The sequence below is a fragment of the Mastigoproctus giganteus genome, chromosome 7 (assembly GCF_048544385.1).
Source record: "Mastigoproctus giganteus isolate SK-2022 chromosome 7, ASM4854438v1, whole genome shotgun sequence".
NCBI classification, from domain to species: Eukaryota; Metazoa; Arthropoda; class Arachnida; order Uropygi; family Thelyphonidae; genus Mastigoproctus; species Mastigoproctus giganteus.
In genome coordinates, this window is record NC_143581.1 from 128,264,492 (window position 1) to 128,278,211 (window position 13,720).

At 34.7% G+C, this 13,720-nt stretch overlaps 1 protein-coding gene across 3 annotated transcripts in view; it reads left to right on the plus strand.

Moving 5' to 3' along the window:
- Cog6 (conserved oligomeric Golgi complex subunit 6) overlaps window positions 1–13,720 on the plus strand; it is a 439,606-nt gene that overhangs the window by 200,769 nt on the left and 225,117 nt on the right. The gene's annotated exons all lie outside the window — the stretch shown is intronic.

Sequence of the window (13,720 nt, forward strand, 5' to 3'; positions counted from 1 at the left end):
TAAAGGTTGGCAAAAAGTTTGTGGAAAGCAGAAAATTTTCAAGTTAGTTTGTAGGCTTGCACATTTTTTGAATTATGGAAGTTACCACAATAAATATTAAAGATAAGTGTATGAACTCTCACAATACCTTTTGTTTTCTGCGATGGACAAATTTCTGGAGGATTGATATCACTGTAATGCATGGTCATTTGTCTCAGAATTGAGCATACACCCTATCACATCAGCCAGCAGAAGATCCCAAGTAGCTACTGAAAGAGCCTGGAGATGCTGAGGTCGTACCGCTACTGTGTTGCTGTTTTGGCGCGAATATCATAACATGTAACTCTTAGTTCGGTGGAATAGTAGAGACCAATTATGATAAATAAGTAACACTCAGGTTCTAATCACCTATTAGGCATGTATTTTTTTTTGTTTTTAGTTAAGAAATTTTAAATTTTATAAGGATATAACCAGTAGTGTGCTGGAGCCGGCTCGCACCAGCTGGTTGTTAAATTTTCAAGAATTTGCAAGCCGGTTGTTAAACCGACAATGGTTATAAACTGTAGAGCGGCACTTCAATCCCCAATGGCTAGTGGCATTTGGGTTGTTGTTGTTTGGTTTTTAGGAGCATTAGCAACTAAGGCCATATTGCTCCGGTGCGGTGGTCATTCCCTGACCTTTCCGCATGCTCCGTATTTGGTGGTGACAGGCTCGAACCCCGGTCTAATCAAGAAGCGTGTGCTACGCACTGCTGCTCCTTCCCACCTGGCTACGGAGGCGCCTTGGCATTTGGGCAATAAGCTTGTATATGGTAACATGGAAAATCCAGCCGAGATGCACTTATTTTGGCACTTTTGTGCTTCCTTTGCCCCACCCCTTCCTTATGTGGCAGCCTGGGTACGGATTATCTTGGCTAGCAGTTTTACAGATATTATATCCAACAAACACCCTGCTTCGGTCCTGTCTTGTTTTCAAGCGTTGTTAATCCTCTGGGGCAAAAGTTACCATAGTGAAATTAACTAATTATTTCTATAATTCTATTCTATTTACAAAATTAAAACAATATAAACAGAAGTGTTTTCTTTGATGTCCAACTTTAAAATTGAGAAAAATCTATTAATTAATTCACAAACAGCAAAAATGTACATTTAAGTACGAATTTTCTAATTATTCCTTAGTAAAATAATCAGATGTTGACTTGATTATAGAATGCTTCACTGAATTTGTTTGAATTTCCCACGTGTGTGCTCCACCATGATTACTTTTCTAAAAATGCACTACAATACCAGATTTCGGTATCAGGAGGGTACAGTGTACCTGCTGACCCTACCCTGGCTATGCCGCTGAAGAGTAGTAATCCTTTATTGCACAGAAAGTAATCCATTAGAGTGTGGGTAGTGGAGAATGTTTTCTGCCTCAAATGGATGGAAAGTACTTGTCAATATTCCATCTGGAAATAATATCAAGTGGTGTGAAGACAGTAACAACAGTTGTTTTATTCAGAAAACTCCTTTGTGGTAAAATCAAACAGGAAGTTACCCTTTACATTACCGAAAGTTGGGGCCAGATGGGGATGCATAAGTGAGGCACTTTCCATAGGTGCCATGCTGTTAATAAGATATGATTTACATTTAACATTCACTATCAAATTTATACTTTCTCTCTACCCCAAATACAAAATATCTTTTCTTATTTATTGTACTGTTAGATTTTCACTATCTACAATTATACAAGTAAAGCACAACGATAGGTAGAGTCAGTACTTTTTTTGGACAGTATGGCATAAGGGAACCTTTATTAACAGTGATATGTGACATTTAGATGCAGTACATTTTGAAATTTGTAATATTCAGTAAAATTTTTTCACGTGTTTACCTAATATTCAAATAAGCTTTAGTTATTTAACTAAATTTGCATTTGTCGCTGTCTATAGTTAAGATATTTGCTATATAAAACTTTATAATATTTTTTAGAATTTTAAATTACTCAATCAGATCTCTGTTGAATGAACTTCTTTATAGCTAATTTTTCTATTTAGGGAATTTTTTTGAATTCCCCTTCGTAATTACATTTAAAATAGTTTACGTTGAGCAAAGAAAATTTTCATATAACAAATGGATTAGTAGAGACTTAAGGGTATGCACTGTTTGCACTTCTGGCCTGCCGGCCGGGCTAGCCGGGTGGGTAAAGTGCCTGCCTGGCAACCCAAAGGTTGCGGGTTCGATTCCCGCCTAGGGCTTGGATCAAAGTACTGCAAAAACCTTGGGAGGTGCATTATGGCCACAGAAGCCAATGCGCCAACAACTACCAAAAAAAAAAAAAAAACTTCTGGCCTTCGGGAAATTTATGCGATTAGTGCTGCTGCTAAGCACGAATTAAGAGAGCTAAAGGGATTATCATTTTACAACTTAGTGGTACCTATAAAACTTATCTGACCACCTGTCCCACTTAGCGAGAAGTCGTGCTGGTGAACAGATCAAGGGGTATTTCCAAATTCTCTAACAGGGTGCTACTATAAGTGCCCTATTAGAGAATTAGGAGACAGTGATTTTCTTTTACTCCAATAAATAATCATCTGTTGTTTCACAGAAGTGCTCATCCACATTTTCCGTAAATTTTCCCTATTTCTGTTTACATGGTCACAGTACTTGAATATCCGAATGACTCTGACATTTTGGACAACTTCAAAAACAAAGAAAAGAAAAAATTCAAATTTAAGGACTAGTTCAAGGAACTAGTGACAATCAATATTGGTGACAAGAGAAGGAAAATGAGGACAACGAAGGTATTAAACCTTCTAAATAAAAAAAAAAGGTTGGCAGATTTTGAAACTTTGTCAAGGCCTGCAATGTGAAGAAAATGTTCCTGAAAATACAAAGTATGTTAAAACAAATGTGGCCATTTTTTTAATGATCAGTGTACAACAATCCAGTATACAACAAAATGTAACCAAATATTTTTCAAAATAATTCTTAATATTGTGCGCATCATGTACGTGTAAAAAAAATCATATCGTAATGTTATGTATTAATAAATTCTTTTGAAATGTAAGCAAATTTATTTCTAACAATTTATAACAAGCCCCCCCCTGGCAGTGAAAAACACTGGAGTCTGGGAGAAGTGAGTCACATGTTGATCACATCGTGTGGTATCATCCACACGTAGGTCATGGGAGACAGGTGGTGTCGGCTAGCGGGGGAAGCCAGAATTAAAATTGGTTCAAATAGTCAGTATCCCTACTTTCTTTTCGAGAATCGGTTGTTAAAAATTTACCAGCACACCCCTGGATATAACTAATTTAAAACTGCAATCATAATGGTATTAGCATAACTTATATCTTGAACTTAATGTGCAAGGTATAAAGTAAAACTTGATGACTACACTTAGGATTCTATTAGCTATTAGTTAATCAATTCAATTAATAGATTAACTTTATAAATTTCATTGTTGATCAATTATGTTGTATTTAAACTGAAATCATGGCCCAGATTATAGCAAAAAAGCAACAGACACAAAGTAGCAGGAATTCTATGGCTCGGGGAGAATCGAAGGGGCCGGTTCTCCTATGAATTAGTTTAACTTCAGTAGTAGGGAAAATCATGGAGACAATGATCAAGGGTGGAATTCAGGATCATTTAGTTAGAAATGGAATTCTGAAGGATACTCAGCATTGTTTTGTGAAGGGAAAATCATGTTAACTAATCTGGTTAGCTATTTGGACAGGGTCACTCAAGAGCTGGACTAGAGAATAATTTCAACATTGTTTATTTGGATTTCAGCAAAGCATTTGACTCAGTCCCACATTGGCGATTACTTTATAAGCTGGAACAAGTTGGAATCACAGAGCAAATCCTTAGATGGATAGGATAGCCGGATGGCTTTAGGGTAGGAGGCAGAGGGTTGTGATAAACGGTTATTCCTCAGATTGGGTTGACATAAGAAGTCAGGTTCCCCAAGGATTAGTATTAGGACCACTGTTGTTGTTGATTTTCATAAATGACATTGATGAAGGGATAGAGGGTGTAATGTCAAAATTTGCAGCTGATGTAAAGATTGGTAGAGTAGTTAATCACTGCCAAGCAGAGCTTCTTCAAAGTGACCTAGATAGACTTCAGGAATGGTCAGAAAAATCGCAGTTATGCTTTAATCCAGCAAAGTGTAATCTGGGGAACAGTAACCCCAAAATAACTTATACAGCAGAGTTGAACTAAAGCCGTTAGTGGAGGAAAGGGACTTGGATATTACAATACGGTCAGACATGAAGTTCTCTGAGCATTTTAGACTGGGTGCAAGGAAGGCCCATGGTGTCCTATCAATGATTTATTGACATTGTTTAGTAGAGATAAGGATAATCACATTATATAAGGCTATTGTTAAACTACACTTGGAATATTGTGTTGATGTGGAGACAGCACCTAAAAAAAAAAAAAAGACATTGAGCTTCTTGAACGGGTCTGAAGATGGATATCTCTCCCGGAGAGGTCGGAAAAAGGGTGTCCATATGAGGAAAGGTTTCGAATATGTGAGTTGCAGAGCTTGGAAACTAGGCACCTTAGAGGAGACTTGATTGAGGTATTTAAGGCCCTGAGAGGCATAAGCAAAATGAATGAGGACGAAATTTTCACAGTTATAAATGGTTCTAGAACAAGGGGCCATAATTTCAAGTTAATGGGAGATGTTTAGACTGGATTGCAGGAAGTTTTATTTTAGCCAACAAGTTACGAATTACTGGAATAAGTTACCTACATGAGTGGTAGAGGCTGACAGTTTGGGGAAATTCAAAGGTCATCTGGATAACCTTTGAATTTCCCTTCTCCCATAGGCAGGAGGGAAATGCATATGTTGTCTATTTCCTTTTCTTTTATTATTATTATTATTATTATTTTATTTTTTATTCTTATTATTTTATTTATTTTTGTTATTTTATTATTATTTTTTTTGCCTGGTGCAGCATAAGCCTTAGGCTTCCTTGCACCATGTGACCATTGCTAATACTAACGAATTACAGTGTAACAAAATGTACAACTTGTGCAATGTTTGCTGATCTTTCTGGAACAGGACATGATACAGCCAAGGAGGATGTCTTTGTGTGTGTTCTGTGTAGAAAGTATGAAGAAATTAGACACAAGCTCAGTAGAATTAAAATGGTGGCCCATCAAGCTCTCAGCTGCCTAACTAAACGCCAGAGCTAACACTTGTGCATCAGGCAATGCAGCGGCAATCTCCTAGGCAGAATGCACTGATCCCAAAGGCGGTGATTATTGTTGGTGACTCTATTGTCAGGGAAACAGGAAATATGTTGCGCAAGAAGGGTAGATGGAATAGGACTAGGGCATGTCTGCCAGGGCCAAAACGTAGATGAATATGTAGCAGATATCATCTTTTAAGGGCACAAAAGATGATATTGTTGTACATGTTGGCACTAATGATATTAAGAGTAGGAGATCTGAGGACTTACTTAAAAAGTACAAGTCAATGTTGGGAAAAGGTTGCAGGTTAGGATTGAATTAGAAAGTGTCTGCAATTCTGTCCAGACATGATAGGAGGAAGTTCATGTTGAAAGCCTTTTAATGGAAGTTTTCAATCAATTCAGTCCTGGAGAGAATGTGCAAGGCCCATGGGATAGGATTTTTTGCAACATGGTCTGTGCTTGTTAACAGGAGAGACTGTTTTTACAGGATGGGATACACTTAAATAGAAGGGGGTGTAAGAATTTTTGCTGATGCTATTGGGGCAGTGATAGGTGAGTCGGAAAACTGCTAGCTTGGTGGGATACACTGACTAATAGATTAAACAGAACCCAAAGCAGAAGTGTAGCTGATTCTTGCACTGCTTCTATTGGAAAAGGCACAGCTCAGAAAGAAAGGTGTCAGGGATTTCAGGCTGTGCTGTAAGTCATCGTGGGCGCCTCCATAGCCAGGTGGGAAGGAGCAGCAGTGTGTAGCACACGCTTCTTGATTAGACCGGGGTTCGAGCCCGTCACCACCAAATACGGAGGATGCGGAAAGGTCAGGGATTGACCACCGCATATCCCGGAGCAATATGGCCTTAGTTGCTAATGCTCTTAAAAACCAAATAACAAACAAACAAGTCATCGTGAAACCAGTGAATACATTGGCTGTAAGGGTAACAAACAGTAAGAACATGTGCATGTACACTAATGCTAGGAGCATTGTAAATAAATTTGATGTATTCGAAGTACTGATTAAGTAATCAAATGACTATCCCTGCATCATTGTAGGGATAATGGTCAGGACCGGCTTTAGGTCTGTCAGCGCCCTGTGCAAGATTTTTTGTTGCGCTCCGCTCCAAGACTTTATTAAAATGTTTAAATATTTTTAAAAAAAATATTCAGAAAGCAGTCATTTTATTAAAAATGAAGTCAAAATCTCAATGTTACGGGTATCTCACGTGCCTTCCTCAGGAGTTAGTAGACTATAAAAAAATTGAACGATAATTTACTCCTGAGAAAAGTACATGAGATCCCATAACATTGAGTTCTTGGCTATATTTTTAACTGACTCAGCATCCTAAATAATTTTTTTTTATTATCCAACCAACTTATCTCATCAAACAAATCTTTCCTCTGATCTATTTTAAAAAATTATATTATCCTTTTTTAACTGAAAAATATTTACATTTTTTTTAGTTAAAAAAATAAGGTTTCTTAAAAAAGCAAGAAACACGAAATACAAGGGTCTCTCAAAATATATTATTTTGGAAATAAATAACTAACCAATTTATTTAATATAATAACATTATTTATTATAAAATTAATATCAACAATGTATATAAACATTATTTAATATAAACAAGAAAAAAAAACAAAAGAAAGTTAAATTCAATTTTATACAAATCAAGTGACTACTAAATACTCAAAAATAGGACATCTACTAAATAAAAATACGAATATTACGAAAAAGTTACTTTTCTCACTTTTTTTGCCAGTGAAAATTTTAATTAATTCAGAAAAATCCATGTTTTGAGCCACATTGTTTTCGATTGAAAGGGTTGCTAATGAAGGCAACATTTCTTGCAACATATATGAGTGCATATATGTTTTTATTAGTTTCAGTTTTGAAAAACTGCTCTCCCCACTAGCTACAGAAACTGTTGTGGTTAATAAGATTCTCAAACATACTCACACATTCAGATATAAAGGTCTCGCTGCTTCAACAGTGAATATTATTTTAAGGTACTGTGCACGTATAAAAGAACATGTTAAAGAATCAACAAATTTAAGATCAGCAGTGATCACAAAACAGCATTGAGGTGCTATATCGAAGATGGAAAAGCTATTAATAATATGAAAGGAAAATCAGATTAAGAAGCAAGTGCCCCTGAGTCCAATGGCTATTCAAGCTATTCAAGCAAAAGCAAGAAGTATTTATGAAGATATTAAGGATAAGTACAGCGAACCCCAAGCTTAGTTTGTAGCAAGCAATGGATGGTTTAATAGGTTCAATCACGCCGGTTTCCAAAACATGAAAGTATGCAGTGAAGTCACCAGTGCTGATTCTGCAGCTGCAGAGAAATTTTGTGATGTGTTGGAAAAAATCCCTTCTAAATTTCCACAGCCGTCAACCTCTGCAGCAACGTACTTATCAGCTGGAGACGTTGATTCTGGCAATGATGCTCGAAAGTTAAAACTTGCTGACGCTACGCCTGTCTCCTTTCTATTTTTGTAATTTTATAATTTTGAAATTTTTGTAATTTTTCCTGTGCACAAGATAAAAAAAATCGAATAAATAATTCTGTTTACATGTTCGTTGAACATTTCTTTTTTTGCTTCAATCAAATTCAGCACGTATAGTTGCGAGTGCTGCATAAGCATTTAGGGAAATTCCGACTTACATAAAATTCAACTTAGGTAGAGTTCCGCGAAACGCAACTCTTATGTAAGTTGGGGAGTGGCTGTAGTTTGTAATTAACTCACAAAGTAGATAAGATAGATTATGAGCTAAGGCAGTTTATGAGAAGTCTCTGGTGAAGAATGTAAAGAAAAGCAGCAAAGCCTACTATTATATTAACAGTAGAAGGAAGAGGTTGAATTACATTGGGCCATTGGATGTCAATGAATTTCAGCAGGGTTGATGACCCTGCTCAGGATGCTGAAAGATTAGATATTTTGCATCTACATTCAAACATGAGGAATTCTTTATGGGAGGGGATAACAGAAGTTTATTAACTCTGATAGGGAGCTAATGACTTTGTGATAACTGAAATGAAAGTGGAAGAGAAATCGTTAAAGCTGAATGGCACCTGGGGTAGTTGGGAACTATTCAGTCTTATTAAGGGAGACAGCAAAGGAGGTAAGCAAATCCTTAATCATAATTATGAGAGCATTCTTGGATTCAGGGCAAATTATGGATACCAATTCATAAAGGGGAATCAGAAGACGACATGATTGATTACAGACCTGTTAACTTAATGTCTGTTCCAGGGAGAATAATGTCATCGCTGGTTGAAGAAGTAATGCTGTGCCATCTGGACAGGCATGCAATACTGCAATCACAGCATGGGTTTGCTAAAGGGCAATCTCTTTCTAACCAATCTGATAAGGTACTATGATGCAGTGACCAAGGAACTGGTTGCTAAAAGTAACTTTTATATTATATACTTATAAATGGAAAGCATTCAGGAAAGTAATCAAAGAAGCTACTAGGAATTCAGGAATTTATATGATACTGTTGGATATAAAAGACTGCTGTATAATCTGTACATGTAATTTGCCCTTAATGTGGCATTAAGGGAGTGTTACTGCTATGGATAAAGGGATAGTTAAGTGGAAGAAGAAGACAGAGAATGGTTATTAATGGACACTGCTCTTTGTGGACCAGTGTTATCAGTGGAGTCCCCCAGGGTTCAGTGCTGCACTAGTTTTCAATTTTTATTAATGGTGATGAAGATATATCATGCTTAATGTTTAAGTTCCATATGATACAAAGATTGGCAGATTGGTTAATGACAGTAATGATGGTATGCTTGCTACTGCAACAAGATTTAGAAAATTTAGGTTGATGGGCTGAGAAATGACATTTAACATTTTGAAATGCAAGTTATTACATATGCCTAGCAGTAATCTCAGAGTAACTTATCAACTGTGCAGAACTACACTCAGGGTTGTAGAAAATGAAAAAGACCTTGGGGTAATTGAGCATGCAGATTTTCTGAGCAGTGCAGATATGCTGCCAGGACAGCTCACAGGATTTTGGCTAGTTTGATAGGGAGGTGATTATCCCTTTGTTCAAGGCCACGGTTAGGCCACATCTAGAGTATGGTATACAGGCCTGGAGACCTCACTTTAGGAAGGATGTAGAGCTGCTGGAACGAGTACAGAGAAGAGCAGTGAGTTGATCTGCTGGAATGGATGCAGAGAAGGGCAACTAGATTGGTGAAGGGAACTAAAGGGTGTTCTTACCTAGAAAGGCTTCATTCAATTCTGCAAATTATAGCTTCTGGAGATTAGGCACCTGCAGCATGATCTGACAGGTGTTTAAGGCCTTGAATGGATTGAGTAAGCTGATGTGAATGGTATTCTTCTTGTTGAGACTACACATATGACAAAGGATGGTTGCAGAATAGATGTGCAGAAGTTTGCTTTCAACCAGGGAGTGGTTGATCATTGGAATAGACTTCCAATTGTTGTTGTGGAAATGGATGGTTTGAATAAATTCAAGGAAGAAATAGAGAAATTCTTGGATGGTAAGGATGGGTGAAGTGTGTGTTTATTTTTCCTTGTTTTTTTTTTTTTTTTTTGGCTGATGCTATATAGGCTTGCTTTCTTGCATATTTGCCACTACTACTATTTCTTGGTGCTTGATTAGCTGTTTTACAAGAAAGTTCAGTTGTAGGTTTGGGAACAATATCCAGTTGATTAGGTAAACTTATTTTGGTTTTAATTTGTTAGAAGATCAAAGCTATATAAAGCCTTAACTGTTACTAATGACCTAATTTTCCCAGGAAAGCATCATTAATGCTTGGACAACTGTATGCATGTTAGCAAGCAGGCAGACTTGATGTGATTGTATCACAGGCAGTAGGCCCCCCCCCCCAGAATTCTTCTCTGTGGGCATGGTTCACAGTCACCAGTTTTTCCCTGGAAAAAATCATTCAATTGTTTTCACTTTTTTGATTCAATCCATTTTGGGGGTGAGGCTAACACCTGGTTGTCATTCTATTTAAGCTATGTAAAATTAATGGGAACCACTCTCAAAAATAGAGCATCTGGTGATGTAGAGTCTATACCAGGGGTGGGCAACCCGTGGCCTTTGTCACACAAAGATGAAATAAAATCATTAAATAATCCTACTACTTTTAAACTAATATTTTTTAAAATTAAATATTCAAAACGTTTTAATAATAAAAAGCTTTATATTTTTTTTTCACAATATAGAAACATTATTCAGATAATTAAAAAAGGAAAATACAAATTTTTTGATCTAAAAAGTAAAATATATCATGTTTAACTTTTTCTATTTATTTAAAAATCATTTTTATGTACCACAAATGATAAAAAAACGAAAGCTATTTAATAAAAGAAAAATTCTAATCCTCTGTTAAGTTTGTTAAAATAAAAAAAATATTTTAACAGAGTTAATAATTTGACGAAAATAGTTTTTTGTTTTAAAATTTAAATTGTGACATCGCAATTTTTTATCTTTTGCTTTTATGTGCATATTTGTAACTGTGAATATTTTGATAACCGTATGTATTCTTGTCTTGAATTTTGTAATCCTGTAATTTTATGTTTGATTTCACAATTGCTTAATTTTTAGATTGCCCATCATGTCCAAAAAAGTTAAAAGGAAGTTGAATGAAGAAAACAGAACATTTAAAGAAGATTGGGAGATGCAGTATTTTCTTGTTTCTGTGAAAGACAAAATGGTTTATTTGATATGTAATACAGCACTAACAACATTAAAAAAATACAATGCAAATCAGCATTATCTATCTTACAAGGACCATAAATATGTAAAATTAGAAGGAGAAGCTCATAAATCTGCACTTCAAAAAATAAAGAAAGAAAAACAGCACCAGGAAAAGGCTTTTGGTGCTTTTATTAAGCGAGGAACTTCTGCAACCGACGTTACATACAAAATAGCGCATGTACTTGGAAAAAAAGGCAAACCATTTAGTGACATCGAAATGATAAAAGAATGTATTGTTGAAGCAGTAGGATGTTTAGATCCAGAAAAAGTTGACAAATACAAACAATTACCTCTCTCAAGAAAAACTATAACTAATAGACAACATGAATTAGCTCAGAATGTAGGAGAACAACTTCAGGTAATAATTCACTCTAAAGATGTATATATTTCAATAGCGTTAGATGAAACCACTGATAGAAAAGACTCTGCTCAAATATTTTATTCGTGCTATAACTGAGGATTTTCATTGTTACGAGGAACTACTGGCTTTGGGTACGCTCACTGGAAGGACTCATGGAATTGATATTTTTAACAACTTTAAAGAAATGTCTTGAGAGAGGACTAAACCATGGTAACCTGGTGAGTGTATGCAAAGACGATGCACCTTCTATGAGAGGAAAGTGAGAAGGATTCGTTTCATTGTTAAAAAAAGAAAAGCCCAATTTAGAAAAGTTAATTTCGTTCCACTGTATATTACACCAACAAAACCTTTGTGCTAAATCCTCCACATTGAGCAATACTCCATATTTGGACAAAATTATTGCAATTGTTAACTTTATTCGGCTTTAAGAAATCGCCAATTTCAAAACATGCTTATATTGGATGATGAGACATTATTGTAAAGTGCGCTGGTTATCAAAAGGACAAATTTTAGTAAAAGTTTTGGCTTCGCAAGAACAAATTAAAAAATTTTACAAGGAACAACAACGAGAATATGATTTGTTAGATGAAGAATTTTGTAGAAATGCTGCGTTTTTGTGTGATATTATGGAAAAGCAAAATGAATTAAATGTTTATTTGCAGGGAAAAACAAGACATATATATGACATGTGGCAAAAAATTCAGGTATTTCGAAAAAAATTAATTTTTTACAAAACTCTTTTCTCTAAATCAGAAATCTGGGGAACATTTCCCTCATTTAAAAAATATGTTAAAGGAGCAGAAATATGTTGTATGTGACACTTTCAAAGACTACATAACCATATTGGACATGCTAATTGAAGAATACAATGATAGATTTTCTGATTTCGAAGAACATACTTTAGAAATGAAATTGGCGTATGATCCACATTTAGTTGATATCCTGATGGCACCCACGGAACTACAGATGGAATTAATTGAATTAGGAGAAGATAATATGATAAAGACTTTTTTTTATACAAAAAAAATCCTATTGAAATATTGAAAAATGCAGTTGAATACCCACGTTTACATCAACATGCTCATCGACTGCTGTCTTGCTTTGCAACTACGTATTGTTGCGAATCAACTTTTTCATATCTTACACAAATTAAAAGTCATTTAAGGACTCAGATATCTGATATTCATTTAGAAGACTAACTCAAGTTGCGTACAACTAAGATGGAGCCTAATATCCAGTTGTTATCTAATAAACAAGCCCAAAAATCTCATTAGTTAATTATCAAAAAAGATGTTGCAGCTGAAACCAATGCATTCTGATGAGTTTAGCTCATTAAAAATGTGCAATTGAAGTGGTTTCAGCCGAGACATCTTTTTTGGTAAACAACTCAACAACCAAAGCATCAAATCTTCAACTCATTAGTTAACTCATATTAAATTATTTTTTACAATAGCACAGTTTTTTCTAATTATTCTTGTATAATACACAGAGAGAATGTTAAATAATTGCTATAAATTTTCATTTGAATAACAATTTAGAAAATAATTTATTATCTTTATAATTATATTTTTTTAAATTTTGTGTTCATATAAAATGTAGGTGGATGTATTATGATGAGAATATTGTGAATATGTATGTTTTATTGAAATTTATTTGCCTTTTCTATAGTTATATATAATAAAATTTAACACTGATAATTAAGTATGTTTTACTTCGTAATTAGTGGTTTCAAAGGATCGGTGCGGCCTTTCCACTATTTCCGAAAATGAATATGGTCTTTTATTCAAAAAAAAGGTTGCCCACCCCTGGTCTATACACTATGGAGCCTGAAGACTGTTCATGTCATTTGATAATAAATAAATACAAGATCCAATTAATATTTTGTAGTTTATTTGTCACAGATAAGAGATTTTTTGATCAATCTTTTTTTTTTATTTTATTTCATATATAAAAGTAGTAATTTATAAGAAATGTTTAAATAAAAACTATAAAATTTTTTAAATACATAAAATAATAGATATTAAATAAAATTACTTATAATCATTAATTTTTATGTGAAATTATGTTATAGAACTATATATAATTTTATATTAAAATATTTAAAATTATATCAAAATCAGGGTTACTCCCAAATCCAACTCTACAGCCAGCTCCTAAACATTTTTGCATGGCCCTGAGCAGCAGCCAGCTGCAGTCTTAGTATATAGTGGACAGCAGTAAAAGTTGTACTGAACAAGTTTATCACTATATATGAAGTGTATTTTAAAACATTATGATTTGAATAGGCATTATAACAATTTTTGGATTTCCCCTTCCATTCTTCTCATTTATGTATGGTTTTGATTCCATTTCAGTTCATCTGTATGATGAACTATTCTCACTCTCTCTCTCTCTAATTAAAAATTACAATTTTAATTATAATTATATGACTGTTTCTTCACTTATATGT